We start from the raw sequence: 10218 nt of genomic DNA, 5'->3' as shown, positions 1-10218 counted from the left end.
GGCTCACCTGTAATGCAACCTACTCAGGAGGCTGAGGTCTGAGGATCGTGGTTCAAAGCCAAGGCAGGCAGGAAAGTCCGAGAGACTCTTTTTTTTTTTTTTAAATAAGGTTTTAGCATTTGGCTTTTTTTTTTGAGATGATCTTTTTAATGCTCTTTTTTTCTTTTTTTTTTTTTTTTGTGAAAACACCATATAGACGAGTTAGAATTACATGGGAAAGGTAATGAGAAAATTTCTTATCAAGCATTGTTGCCTCCTCCTTTGTTTCCCCTTCCCGTCCCTTCCCATGCATTTGGCATTTTTAGTACAAGCTTTAAAACACAATGTTACTCAACAAATCATCTAAGAAAATGGCAGTGTTCAAAAATACAAAAATTGTTACATCCAGTAGATATTTTACAGTCAAGATAATAAATCTTTATCAAGTTAGGCTGAAAAACACATGTCTCATAATTACCAGTTGTCTCAAAGAAAATGCAGAAATATAGATGTTCTTGTTGATTAATACCATTTTGCTCTGAAAAAAACAGAAATAACTCCATTCCAGTTAGCAATAAGGGTAAAAATACATGATTAATAAATATACTATATGTCTTGAAGCCAAAACAAACTTACCAGACAGAGCAATTTTGACTTGTACATTCCTAGTATCCTTGGTCCAGAAGAAGGTCCAATTTTAAACCACTATTTTAAAGGAGTGCATAGGTAAAGTTATTGCTCTCCACAGGATGTTTCTCTTCAGTACATCATCTGCAAAATGGCAAATTACTAAGTTACTGATAAAGAATCTGTACTGCATGTTGAGTATTCCTTTTCTGAAATGCTTGGGACCAGAAGTGTTTTAGTTTAACAACAAATTCATTTCCAGTTCATATGGCCTAATTGAATACAACCTGTTACAAGGTCAAATGTAGACTTTTCATTTGTGAATCATGTCTGCACACAAGAACATTTTAGAACATTTATGATTTTTAGAACATTTATGATTTTTGATTTTCAGCTTAATACACTTATAATGTCAATAGATACCAACAAACTTTTAACACACAAAACTAAACGTTACTGTGATATTGAGGTCAGAACATGAGTCTTTTATGTAATCAGATTTAATTTCCTATATGATCCTATGATGAAATCCAAACACTTAATGAGTCCAAAGCTGTGTAATGTTCCAAATGATTCTCCTCTAGGTGCAGCGCTTGTTCACTCCTTCAATTCTTTTTTAGTCGTTTAGCTTTTGGAATATTTTTTTTGTCGTTTTGTTTTCTTCTTTTGCTCCTTCTCTCTGGCTTCAATCACCTTGGCCCATTTCCAGGACAGAACAGCACTTGCTAGGGCAGTGGTGTTGTAAGGAAACTATACAGGTCCTTTACAGCCCATTCCACAGCATACTCAGCCCAAGCTGAGTCTTAGGAAACTTATGTTTTAGTAGTAGTCTCTAATTTTGTACTGGGATAATCAGTGAACCAATCACAATTTCAGATGACCCCTGGTTGTCGTCTTCTTTTGTTCGACCATACACTTCTGAGCGGTTTAAATTCACTAGACCTGAAGCAGCCTTCATGAGACTCTTATCTCTTCCAATAACCCACCAGAAACCCCGAAGTGGCTTGTGGCTCAGGTGAGCTCTAGCCTTGAGCTGAAGAGCTGGGGGACATGGCCCAGGCCCAGAGTTCAAGTAAAACTTTAGTCTTTACTACTTTAATGAGGAGAGGGGAAATTCATAGATCTGTTTCTTAAACAGTCTTGTACTTAGTCCTTATCAATCATAAGAAACTGTTTTCCCTCAATGATTCCTAGAATGTTTAATGTTGCCAAATACGCAGCATGCTGGGGAATCTGTACATAAATTAAGTTGGTCTGGGAGTTGATTGGTCCAGTTTAAGACTTCATTATTTTTTTTCCCAATGTGATTGTGTTCCAACTTCTGAAAGAGTTGCTGTTTTACTCTGTTCACTCTTCTTTTTGTGGATTTGTGTTTTCAAACAACCTCGTGTTTGTGTGTGTGTGTGTGTGAGTGTGTGTGTGTGTGTGTGTGTGTGTGTGAAAATGAGGGGAATAAATGTGTGGTTAGTGTAGAGTAATCCATTTTTAGATTTGGATTTCATTTAATTTATACTGACAGATTTTTGATATGATATATCAAAGATAAATATAAATGAGCTCATATATATTCACATGCAGTACAAATCTATCTCTGACTGATTTAGATGTTCTGCTACAAACCTAATGACATTTAACAAGAAGGCTAAGCAGCTGAGGAGGGTAGTGAACTATTAAGGGGAGCAGGAAATTTATGTATCCCTTTTTTTACCTACTTCCTGTTAGAGACATGCACACTTTTGGAAGAAGTTGCTTTTTGTTTTCATTGTCACAAGGGTACAGTTTAGTGAATTAGTCCCTTAAAGAGTTTAAGTACTTAACCTACAAAAGTTTACTGAAAGAGCAAATTACTAAGTAGTACTAAGGCGATTTTGAGAGCTATCGTAGCTTCTTAGAAAGTAGCTAGACAACAAAGCAAACTTAAAAAAAATGTTGTATTCACACACAACCGAAAGGAGAATTTCTTAGGGGAGGAACCCACAGGCAAAACTCCTCTGGACATTTAACCTATTTGTCAAAAGAAAATCTAGGACATGGAAACATGGGTTTGTTGTTTTTGTTTTTTGTTTTTGTTTCTGTCTCTTTGGGGAGGAAGCAAGGGGAAGGACTCAGAAATGGAGGGAGGAAGAGTAGACAAATGCAGTCATGAAATTCAGTAGACATTATTTGGAAAGTGAACTATGTAACATGTAGGCAGGAATGGATGGGAGGGAAAATTCTGGGAAAAAGCAAAGGAAGCGATGGCATTGTCTAAAAAGAATTGTCCTCATTTACAAATTTAGGAGATGATAATCCATTTGTACAATACTTTAATAATACCAATAAAATTATGTATTTTTAAATGTTATAATTAAGCAGGAAAAGTGGGGAAATTAAGGTTATACAATGCAATCACAAGGATGTATTTTCATATTAGTCATAAAGAAAAAGATCTATGGGCTTGTAAACAAAGCAGTAAAATTAGAGACAAATAAGATGGCTGTGATGATGAAAGACTATCAATTTGTCCATCTAGCATTTCACAAATACACATACACACTATACAAGTATTATACAGCAATAAACTGTACTCTAAAGATTTAACTTTCCACAGTCTTGGCAAAAAGTAAATACAGGTTTGTATAAGAAGTACAAAAGTGAAGAAGTTACACACATCTGGGTGGCCAGACTCTTCTGCATTGGTCACTGTTTAAAACTTACTTTTAAATAGTTGTGCAAGGGAGGCGTCATTTAACAAAGCAGTATATGAATACAATGTATCTTGATCAGATTTACCCCTTCAACTATTTTCACCGCCCCCCCCCCACTTTGACCCACTTCTTCCCTTAGATTTCTCAATTTTGTGGCATATGCCATACGTTCTTGGCTTCATTCTGCCCTCTCCCGTTCACTGTATATACTCTCTTTTCCCTTGGCACCACTCCCTACTTGCAAAGTATCCGTTTCTTGATGTTAATTTTGTTTTGCTTTGACTTAGTCTTTCTAAAAACAATTGTATTATGTGTGTTTTCCATAGCATCTATTATGGTTAACTCATGTGGAATTGCTGGCATATGACCGAACATATTTACTTATAGATTTAAAGGCACATTCTATCTACCACTGATGAGAGAAACCATGAAATCTTTGTTTCTTTGGGTCTGGCTTACTTAAGTCTTTCCATTTTCTTATGAATGGCAAAAAAACTCATTCTTCATAGTGGATGAGTAAAATTCCTTTGTGTATACATACCACATTTTCTTAATCCATTCATCAATTGAGGCACATCTGGGCTGGTTTCATATTTTGCCTATGGTGAATACTGCTTCAATAAACATTGTTGCGCTGGTTGTTTTACAGTAGCCTTGTTTGTGTTTCATTGGATAGATACCCAGGAATGGAATTACTGGATCAGGATAGTTCCATGTTTAGTTTTTGGAGGCTCCTCCACACGGCTTTCCAGCATTGTTGAGCAAGTTTACATTGCCAACAGTGTAATAGAGTTCCCTTTGGGCCTCATCATTGTCAGAATTTGTTGTTTCTTATCTTTGTATTGGCCATTCTGGAGTGTGACAAAAATTCTATTGTTTTGAATTGCATTTCCTTTATGTCCCTTACTATTTCTACTCAGAAATCTCAATGGGTATGAAAAGGAATGATATAGATAGAAGGGGGAAGAAACTCAGGGAAGAGATGCTTTCATTTATAAGCTAACTTAAACTTGGTCGAGTAAAATAAAAGACAACAAATAGTAAGGAAACCAACAAAAAGCCCAAACCTACTGAAAATGAGAAGATTTGAAGTTTATGTGACATGGATGACAGGGGCAATGACATCACCATTCTTTTCTTAACTTTGTTTTTAATATTCTATCTCTTTTTTCCAAATGTCTTTGTTCAACTAATTGAAAAAAATCTTAAAAGACTATATTTTCATACTCAAGAGGTTGAGATTTGAGGATTGATATTAGAAGCCAATCTGGACAGGAAAGTCTGTAAGAATCTTATCACTTATTAACTACCAAAAAACCCCCAACAAAACAAACAACAAAAAAACCAACCCAGAAGTAGAGCTGTGGCTCAAGTGTTAGAGTATTAACCTTGAGCACAAGAGCTCAGGTACAGTGCCCAGGACCTGAGTTCAAGCCCCAGAACAGACATACAGAGAGACACACGTACACACACATGCAAATACTTTTTCATGAGATTCTTACTAAGAAAACAAAATATAATGTCCACAGGAAGATTGATATAGATTCTGTTTGTATACTTTTAGGTCCTGACTCTATCCCTGTTTTCCTCATTCTCTGAAAGGTTTAGCTTGTATCACAGAAGTAACTACAATATAGACTAGTATGGGATCTGGCATATGATTGACAGCTAACATTACAAAAATTGTCAAGTAAAGGAATCATTCTTAAAAGAGATATAATAAAGGATAACACACATATGTATATATGTATATATATATATATATACAAATACACACATATTAACACACAAGTAATCATTAAGTGGAAAATGGAAGGAATTTGCCTATCATATCAAATTTATTTTTATTATAGATATGTAAAAAATTGTCTATTAGTGTTCCAGTCCAAGGATAAGAGAACAGATAGAGGCAGATAGATGCAGGATTAACCGGATACAATTTATTGTGGGTTAACAAGAGATATAGCCAAGGTCTATAGTCAGACCAGTGGATCCCTGCAATTTGAATCAGGGGTTTGTATAGTAGAGAGAACAAAAGTGACTTTTAACCAAGCCAGAATATACCTAATTTATCAATAACTGACATTAAGGATGCCAGGTACATTCCTATGATGTTGCTAGAGTCCCACTTGTACCTGCTTATAGCTAACATTATTTATTGCATGCTAGGAAACTATGTGAGGAAAAACAGACCAGAAGACTGTCCATCATGGCAGTTATAAACCTAGATGGCTGCAGTCAGTTCTAGAGAGATCCCTTCATCCAGCAGAGTAACAGCGAAGTGTGTTATTGATTGAGGAAGTGATTGTAATTTTAGAGGGAATACTAGTAAATGATAACACACTCAAACAAATTATATGCAAGAAAGCACCTGGGACCTGAAGCTTACCTTTTGAAAAAGATAGATGGACTACAGGGTAATTATAAAGCTTTTATCATAGGAAACCTACCTTTCTGGATTAGCATTTAAATCAAGGGAGAAATCAAATGCTCACTAGGCTAAAGCAAGCTCTGTTGGAGTCAGCTAGATAATGTTGGAAGGAGAAAGAGCCCAATTATTCTGTGCTTAACAAGGATGATTTCTTTCTTCCTTAAGCTACATGTTCACATAGGTCAGTGATCAGCTCTGTTCATTGTTAATACTTAGAGATCCAGACAGATAGACATTTCTGGTGGCTCTAGCATAAACAGAGTTTTAGATAGTTTCATATGTGTACTTACATGCTTATACAATGGGTGGGGCATGTTGCTTCGATTATAATTCGTGGCTACATCACCCTCATTCTTCCTCAAAGAGACAATGAACCATAATACCACTATACGATCAGAAAGAGAAGTAGACCTGAATGATTTAGATAAACACCATGAATAAATAACACATGAATGTATATGTTGTTGTTACTACAAACTCTGTCAATACTGGAGTAAAAATTTGTGTAGAATAATAAAGACACCATAATAAACAAGGTATAAAAATGTTCATATTTTATTTTCTTAAATCAAATTCTAAAAATATTTTTAAAAGTCTTTCAGTTAGATGTTAGTAACAAAGGAGGAAGTAGCAATGCTTAATAGGAAATGTACTCATTACCTTGCTCATGTAATTGTAACCCCTCTGTACAGTATATTTACAATAAAAAATGTATAAAAAAGAAATAATGCATGCTAGGGTAAGTTTGTGCATAATGTTTTTTAGAGTTTTATCTACACTAACTTAATTCATGATTAATAATAAATAATAATTAATTCTGGCATGAATCCATATTCAATTTGTCTAGCAAGCTAATATAATTCAGAAGAAAACATTCTCAGGGTATTTCTCTAAAGGGAAGAAGTATTAATAAATAATGAATAATAATGTAACCAGTTTCTGGAATATTTTAAAAAGTAATGCATTAAAACAATGTCAGTTATAATGTACAGAGAGTCTAGACTCTTTCTTCTAGTGTCATCTCCTGTTTTTTTTCAAATAAAATTACATTCTTATCACCTCAAACCTCTATTCCCATTAACTTCAGTAGGGATTATAAGCAAGTGAATGGCAGGCAATTTGCTCCAAGGTATATATGCTTTGTGCTAATGTGGGATAGAACATATCTCAGTGAATACATGATATTTGCTGAACACAACAGATCCAGGCACTTCTTTAGTCTGTTTGTGAAAAATTCCACTTGGCTTATTGTGCTGAGAGCTCAGTGCACACAACCAATAAAACAGAAGAGTGGGTGAGAAGAGATTTTCAGGGGGGTCTCTGCATTAGGTCTGGATGATTAAAATGTTTCAATCACATTTTTTGCTGTCTGTATGATCATTTAAAATACCTCAGTTCCACCCATTTTCCTGAAAATGTCGTTATTTTGTTCTTTCTAATGACAGTGCAATATTCCATTGATCCATTCATCTGTGGTAGGACATTTGGGTTGTTTTCATATCTTGGCTATTGTGAACAGTGCAGCAATGAACATAGAGGTGCATGTGTCCTTGTATCCTGGTTCCTGTTGCTTGGGGTAGATGCCTAGGAGTGGTATGGGTGAGTCATACGGTAGATCTATGTTTAATTTTCTGAGGAACCTCCGGACTGCTTTCCAGAGTTGTTGTATTAGTTTACATTCCCACCAGCAGTACAGTAGGGTTCCTCTCTCTCTGCATCCCTGCCAGCATTTGTCATTATCTGACTGTAGGGTTATAGGCCATTCTGACTGGGGTATGGTGGTATCTCGAGGTTGTTTTTATGTGCATTTACTTTATGGCCAGGGATGATGAACATTCCTCATGTGTTCATTTGCCATTTATTGTTAAAGTCTGTAGAGTTAATAAGCTTTGTAGATCAAGACATTGACAATTAGCATTGTGAAGGTTAAAAAGTGTTGGTAACTTTAGCTAAGTATCATTACGCCACAATGTTATGAAATTTATGTAATTACTTAATCTCAGTAAAGAAAAAATATTAATAAAAATAAAAGAACAGTATAAACATTGTGTTATAGATGTGCAAAGGTAGGTAAAGGCTCTAATAAATGGGCCAATTGTTTATTATTTGAAGAATCCTTAATAACATTTAGCTTCTTGGTGTTGATGACCTGGAAAATTTTCAAATCTATGTCAGAATACATTTATATATATATGTGTGTTATCATGAGTGTTAATATAATTATTTTAAATGGATGAAACACATGTTATTTAAAGATGATCAAGAAAGATTGCACAAATTGCACTCTTTTGTGCCAATGAGAACTCAGGAAGCACAACAATATCTTGTCTAGATTTTTGTTTGTTCTGTATCCTTCAACATCATGGGATTCTTTTTTATTTATTGTAAAGGTGAGTTACAGAAGGGTTACAGATACATTAAGTAAGGAAATTCATCCAATTCGTGTCAAGCTTTGTTACCCCCATGCAAGATTTTGTTGAAAGTTGTCTGTTCTGTCATCAACACTACCTTACATTCTTTTCAGAGTATCATATCCTGTAAGATGCTCAAGGTCACGCTAGAAGTAGAAAGTGAGTTTTCTTCAATTGTTACATGACTATAATTATGTGCTTGCTTAGTCAGTGAACAAGCATAATTTGACTTGAGGGGTTATTTCATTGTGAAATATCCGGCATCACATCTGTGCAGCCCATCCTGTATATTGTGTTTCATGATATAATACCAGTGTTATGTTGGCAAATAACTAAAGTTGAAATTTGCCCTATAGATGCAATCCTAAATTCCACCTGCCCATCTCCCATTGCCCTATGATCCAGAAATTAGAAACCCTTTGTGGGGGTCTGGGAAGGTAGCTCAGTGGTAGAGTGTTTGTCTTGCATACATGAGGCCCTGGGTTCGATCCTTCAGCATCACATAAACAGCAAAAGCCAGAAGTGGCTCTGTGGCTCAAGTTATAGAGCACTGGCCTTGGGCTGAAGAGCTGAGGGGTAGCATCCAGGCCCAGAGCTCAACCCCCATGACCTACAAAAACAAAACAAAACAAAAAACAAAAAAACTCTTTGTGGGATTTCTCCACAAGATAATCAATGTGCAAAAGCCAGCTAAGTAACTCCATTACCATTTTAGATTTTTGAATACCAAGATTCAGACATTTTAAACACTTTACCAAAGGTCTGTCTTTGTGATAGAGATAAGATTTAAACTCATAAGGACTTCTCTCATAGGGCTTCAACTTAATTAACTATTCCCTTTATGCTTTCTTAGGGAAAATAAATCTGCCTCCATCACCACAATAAAATACATCTAATAATATGGAGGGAATGTAAACTTCCGTGGGCAAGAGGCTGGAGTCTCATCACTAATAAAGCTGATCCAGTACTCACTCTGAAACACTTTACCTTGTGTATTAATCAGATATAAGGACTTCTCTCTTATGGAAAGACTTCATTCTAATATCTATTGAGCACAGTGAGTTAATATTAATTGGGAAAGATAAAAAATTAGGTGTCTTTTATCTACTTGGTATGAGGAGGACAAAGGCAAATAAATGTTCTTCAGAGATTTGTGATCTTGTCTTCCATTTGAGTTCAATTTAAAGTTGATACAGATATAAAGCGTGATATTTTAGAATGAATGGCAAGGAACTTCCAAGGTCATCTCATGCAATAACTCTTCTTTGACCTTCTCTCCCTGCTCCTTCTTAGATAAAAATAAAACATCCACGAACATTGTCTATATTTGCTGCCTGTTCCACAGTATCTTCTTTCATTTAGTCTAAGGAGGTCTGCATCTTGATCACTCTGTTGTTTCTACCTTGTGCCAAGATCTATTGTTATCTTGATGGAATAGTTGGTGCTTAGTTAGTCAAATTTTACCAGTATGCTTAGTAGCAGGATTACTTGCCATCTCTGTAAAGTGTTTTGTTTTGCTTTGTTTTTCATTTGGCTCTGTGGATACAAAAGCTTACTATTTTAGATTTAGGCTTTTTTGTTTGATTGTGGTGCCTTCATGTTCTCTGTGTGGAAATTCCTGTGAAACATAAATTTTGAGAGTGCTCTAGGTAAATGTGCTTGGATCTCCTATTTTCTTTTTCCTAAGAGATCTCATTTAATGGCACATGTCATTAAATAGCATCCTGATTCTGTTTTATTGAATCTTATCAAATCCCAGATACACATTCTATTGAGGTAATCTAAACATCTATGTGTTAGCTGTACTTGGATATCAAATAAATACTTCAAATATGGCTTGTATGTAACATAAATTTAATTTCATTCTCCTCTTCTCAAAATGATGCTGTTCATTTGGGAGTCTTTCTCATGATTCACTTACACACTCAATTTTTTGGTCTTTGGTTCTGACTTTTTTTTAATTTTATTTTATTTATGAACATGCTGTACAGAGGAGTTACAATTACATGGGCAGGATAATGCTACATTTCTTACCAAGCATTGCAGCCTCCTCCTTTGTTTACCCTTCACATCCCTTCCCAGC

General features: G+C 35.3%; 1 pseudogene; it reads right to left on the bottom strand.

Annotated features, from left to right (window-relative positions):
- Nucleotides 1-1211: 1211 nt before the first annotated feature.
- LOC105982702 overlaps nt 1212-10218 on the bottom strand; it is a 13193-nt pseudogene continuing 4186 nt past the window's right edge.

The sequence above is a fragment of the Dipodomys ordii genome, unplaced genomic scaffold, assembly GCF_000151885.1.
Source record: "Dipodomys ordii isolate 6190 unplaced genomic scaffold, Dord_2.0 Scaffold17, whole genome shotgun sequence".
In the NCBI taxonomy this organism is placed as follows: domain Eukaryota; kingdom Metazoa; phylum Chordata; class Mammalia; order Rodentia; family Heteromyidae; genus Dipodomys; species Dipodomys ordii.
Note: the sequence above shows the minus strand (reverse complement) of the source record. Positions and strands in the feature narration are given on the sequence as shown.